Here is a 6,000-nt window from a genome sequence, read left to right as displayed (position 1 = left end):
GAGATTCCACACATGAATAGGACAAGCTGGGGGGAGTCCAAGGTAACACCGACCAACTAGATTTCAGGCAAAAGCTGAACTGAGAAAGAAAAAAAAAAATTGACAACCCACTTAGCAGACACCGCACTGTATGTCTCAGTGCGTTGGTCGACAAGGAGTTTGTTTGTCATGTAAAGGGAATGGAGGTACCGGGGTGGTGTCTTGTTTTATCTCACTCTTTTGTCTGTGGGTTTTTAAAGGGCATGGAGAGCGCTTTACGGTTTCGGGAACCCCAACGACTTGCTTGAAAAGAAATCCCGTCACACTGAGTCAAGGGCAGTTCACTGACACCTTCGCCAAGGAGTTGATGCCTTTAGGACTGTTTGGACAGGGGAAGAGGTCTGTGTGTTTTCAAACCAGATGCACTCAAAAACTGATTTTTGCAGCTTGTTTAAACTACTTATATAAAATGAGCTGAAACAACACAATTCTTGAGACTTTTAGGGGACAACTTAATTGCTTTGTTTAATCCACTCAAAAGAACATAAAAAGATATTTTGAAAAATGTTGAAAAACTCACCAGACATTGTAGGAAAAACTAAAACTACGCAAGTCAATAGCAATGTTTCCATCCACCTAATTTCATGCACAAACAATTTATTTGAAATGAGCTGAAACAACACAATTCTTGAGCTTTTTTGGGACTACTTAATTGTTTTACGTTCAGTCCACTTAAATTTGTTGAAACTTAATCAAACTTAAATGAATTGTGTGGAACTCTGCATTTTTTACATTGTGATGCCAATGAAATCAATGCTTAGCTAGGTTAATAATTTTATTGAAATTATTAGTCAGACAAGCATTTAAAGGGAATGATAATGCAAAAACGACTATTCTGACATCATTTGTATGCCCTTGACTTTTTCCCCAAATAAAAAAAACAGTTTTGAGAGAAAGATATTTTGAAGAATGTTGGAAAACTATAACCATTAATATATGTATTAGGAAAAACAAAAACTATGGTAGTCAATATTTCCATCCACCTATTTTTTATGCACATTGTTCAAACGACTTATATAAAATGAGCTGAAACAAAACAATACTTGTAATTTTTTTGGGGGGCGGAGAACTGTTGGAAAACTGTAACCATTGACATACATAGTAGAAATAACTAAATCTACTCAAGTCAATAGCAATGTTTCCATCCACCTATTTTTATGCACATTTTTTAAACTACTTATATAAAATGAGCTGAAACAACACAATTCTTGAGACTTTTAGGGGACAACTTATTTGCTTTGTTTAATCCACTCAAAAGAACATAAAAAAATATTTTGAAGAATGTTGAAAAACTCACCAGACATTGTAGGAAAAACTAAAACTACGCAAGTCAATAGCAATGTTTCCATCCACCTAATTTCATGCACAAACAATTTAATTGAAATGAGCTGAAACAACACAATTCTTGAGCTTTTTTGGGACAACTTAATTGTTTTACGTCCAATCCACTTAAATTTGTTGAAACTTAATCAAACTTAAATGAATTGTGTGGAACTCTGCATTTTTTTACATTGTGATGCCATTGAAATCAATGCTTGGTTAGTTGAATAATTTCAATGAAGTTATTAGTCAGATAAGCATTTAAAGGGAACGATCACACACACACACACACACACACACACACACACACACACACACACACACACACACACACACACACACACACACACACACACACACACACACACACACACACACACACACACACACAAAAGTTATATTCTGCCCTCCTTTGCTTGCCCTTGACTTTTTCCAAAAAAACTTTATGAGTTATGTTAAACATAAAAAAAGATTTGGAAGAAAAACTGACATACAATGTAGGATAAATAAATACTGGGCAAGTCAACAGCAATGTTTCCATCCACCTATATTTATGCACATTACTTTATCAAACTATTTATATAAATGAGCAAAAACAACACAATTATTGATACTATTTGAGGGGCACCTTAATTGATTTATGTTCAATCCACTTAAATTTGTTAACTTAATTGATTTGAGTTGCACAGAAAAAAAATCTTTAAAGATGATTCCTTGGATTTACTCAATGTTTTTTTATGTTAAGTGGTTGTAAACAATTTAATTGTGTTGAATTTAAACGAACAAATTAAGTTGAACAATATTCAATTTAATTTGTTTGTTTAAATTCAACACAAATAAATTGTTTGCAACAGTTCTGCTTGCAACACTTTTAAATGTGAATGAAGTGTGTTTAATAGCATGATCTTATTAATTCACTTAAATTTGTTTAGTTCACTTAATCAATTTGTGCAGTATGAATGAATTGTGTGGAAACTTGCATTGTTTTACAGTGTGAGCCATTAAAATCAGTCCTTGGATAATTAAATTATTTCAATTAAATTATTAGTCATAAGCATTTGAAGCAACTGCATAAGCAAAAACACAATGCTGTCCTCTTTTGCTCACACTTGACTCGTTCCAAACAAGTTTGAGTTCATTAAAGAATATATTTTGAAGAATGTTGGAAAACTGTAACCACTGACATACATTGTAGGAAAAACTTCAACTACGAAAGTCAATAGCAATGTTTCCATCCACCTATATTTATGCACAAACGACTTATAAATGAGATGAAGCAACACAATTCTTGAGCTTTTTTGGGACAACTGAATTGTTTTATGTTCAGTCCACTTAAATTTTTTAAGTAAACTTAATCAAACTTAAATGAATTGTGTGGAACTCTGCATTTTTTACATTGTGATGCCAATGAAATCAATGCTTGGCTAGGTTAATAATTTTATTGAAATTATTAGTCAGACAAGCATTTAAAGGGAATGATCATGCAAAAACGACTATTCTGACATTGTATGCCCTTGACTTTTTCCCCCAAAAAAAAAACAGTTTTGAGAGAAAGATATTTTGAAGAATGTTGGAAAACTGTAACCATTAATATATGTATTAGGAAAAACAAAAACTATGGTAGTCAATATTTCCATCCACCTATTTTTTATGCACATTGTTCAAACGACTTATATAAAATAAGCTGAAACAAAACAATAATTGTAATTTTTTGGGGGGCGGGGAACTGTTGGAAAACTGTAACCATTGACATACATAGTAGAAATAACTAAATCTACTCAAGCCAATAGCAATGTTTCCATCCACCTATTTTTATGCACATTTTTTAAACGACTTATATAAAATGAGCTGAAACAACACATTTCTTGAGATTATTTGGGGGGCAACTTAACTGATTGATGTTCAATCCACTTAAATTTGCTGTTAACTTAATCAAACCTAAATGAATTGTGTGTAAAGTTGCATTTTTTACAGTGTAGTGACTTGCATAGTTTTTGTTTTTCCTAATATGTATGTCAGTGGTTACAGTTTTCCAACATTCTTCAAAATATCTTCTTTTATGAACTCAAACTTCAGTCAAGAGTAAGCAAAGGAGAGCAGAATAGTCTGTGAACATTCCCTTTAAAAGCTTATCTGAATAATACATTTCTTGAAATTATTCAATTATCCAAGCAATAATTTCAACAAGATCATGCTGTTTCCACACAATTCATTCACATTTTCACAACTCCAAATCGATTAAGTTAACAAATTTAAGTGGATTAAACGTGAAATAATTAAGTTATTTTCAAGAATTGTGTTGTTTTTGCTCATTTCATATAAATAGTTTGATAAAAGTAATGTGCATAAATTTAGGTGGATGGAAACATTGCTATTGACTTGTGTAGTATTTATTTATTTTTCCTACTTTGTATGTCGTTTTTTTTAAACATCTGAACGTTGTTTTGTCTTCAAGTTATTTATAGGAATCAAGACCTACAGTGGCTTCTTCTACTACAGCCAAATTAAATTTTTATTCTGAGTTACAAAAAAAGAAGTAAGGATTTTGTTCTCTTTAACTCACAAATGTTTTATGCTATATTTCAGTTTTGCTCACAAGTCTAATTTGCATCTATGGATGTAAACATAGCTAACGGTTACAGGTTTCCAACATACTTCAAAATATCTTCTTTTGTGTTCAACTGTGCAAAAAACTTCAAACTGATTCGGAACAAACGGAGGATTAATAAATCATATTCATTTTGCAATTAATTATCTATTTTACCAACATATAACCATTGCAACATGCACACCAGGGGCCTCATGTACGAAGACTTGCGTGGAAATCTTACTAAAACATTGCGTACGCACAAAGCTGTAAATGTGCGTACGCGTAAAAAATTTCAGATGTATGAAACACTGCGTACGCCGAATCTCACGCATATTCTTTTGTACATCTGAATGAACGTGAAACTGAGCGCAACATGCACGAGCACAAAACCCCTCCCTGCCTCCTCCCCCGTATGAATATGCTAATGACTATGCTAATGGCAAAACCCAACGAAAAAGCAACAGCAAAATCAAGCAAAAAGAGAAACTTTGAACAGAATGTGAAATGGAGGTGCTGCTTTCGGAGGTAGACCGGAGAAAAGCGGTGTTATTTGCAAGTTTGGTCTCCGGGATTAACAACAAAAGAAAAAAATAGAGTGGGAGAGTTTAACTGATGCGGTCAACACAGTTGGGTCTGAACATCGCACTGTGTGCATTAAAAAAGGAAATAGTGTGGTTTATATCTGTAAAATGTTGCAGTACGCTTAGCAGTCTCAGTGGCGCAGCTCGTAAGACGCATGTGATCATGTATTGATACGTTCGAGCATGAACTCGGCTTGAATCCAGCGTCTGATGAACTCTTTCTTCTTTTTTCCCCCGCTACATATCAGATTTTGCCCACTATTTATCACGAGAAAGACAAGTAGGAATCATTAATAAGTTTGTGCATCATATTTTATTTGCACATTTATTGACTGGAAATGTTTCTGATTCACGCATACAAATTCATCTTCAGATAGTGTCTTTATAGCAATGTGCGTGCAGTAGATCGCTCAGATTACATTGGGAAAACAGGCGACCGCTGCAAATTATGCTTTAATGTTTAGCTGGTCAAATGTATGGTATGGAAACCTTATATACCTGCTGAACCCGTCTCATACAGCTGCCATTGCAAGGCTCAGACACTTTGTAGAGAGGAATTTAACACAACTGCCTCTAGGAGTCGCCAATGGAAATAAAACAGACACGCACAAAAAATGTGCGTACGCCTGCCAGAAAGCTGCCGTGAAGCTGCGCACAATCCCACGTTCAGTTCATTGTTTGTAAATCCAAACGTGAGCGATTCTGAGCGTGAAACCTGGCGTACGCAAAAGTTTTTGTGCGTACGCAGCGTTGATACATGAGGCCCCAGGCCCGTAGCCTGCCTGGTGAAAGGGGTGGTTCTTTTTTTCTTCCTCAAAATGGGGTGGAGCTTTTTGCGGTTATAGGCCTCATTTAGGCTACCACTTAATAATGAGATTTAATTACTGCATTTTTAGTGAGATTTTAAGCACTAGTTTAGCTGAAATAGATTGTCGAATGGTCATGATAACCAAAAAAAGTATACTTGAAAATTCCTGGATAACAACAATAGCCAAAATAGTACTGCAATTCTTTTTAATAGGGGCCACTTTTAGTGGTTCACGCCTTTTTATTGGTCATTTTTTGTTTCCAAGGTCCAAGATTTAGAATTAAAGTTACTTGTAAAATGTTTTCTCAATTTAAAAACAATACAGTAGCGAAAAATGACTTCACTTACATCACATTGTATGTTTTCTTGCACAGTAGGATGTTGAAATAATAAAAAATAATTGTTTGCATTGGCCAAAACTGATAGTGACAGACGATTCCACTTGGTTTTAAACCTTTTTCCATGGGTTATTTTCACTATTTATGATGGCATAGCAGTCAAAATAGGACAAATGAGCTCATGTATGGGACAAATTCTGGACCTCTGTCAGCGAGCGGTGGGTCTTTTAACCCACCCTCCCCCTACAGGCCTGCACACTACTCAATGGAAAATACAGTGAAAAGCTGTTTTTTTGCAAACAGAAAATTAATTCAGACAAATCC

Source organism: Danio rerio, chromosome 17 (assembly GCF_052040795.2).
Source record: "Danio rerio strain M-AB ecotype USA chromosome 17, GRCz13ab, whole genome shotgun sequence".
Lineage (NCBI taxonomy): Eukaryota > Metazoa > Chordata > Actinopteri > Cypriniformes > Danionidae > Danio > Danio rerio.
The sequence above is the reverse complement of the archived record's forward strand: the minus strand, read 5'-3'. Positions refer to the sequence as shown.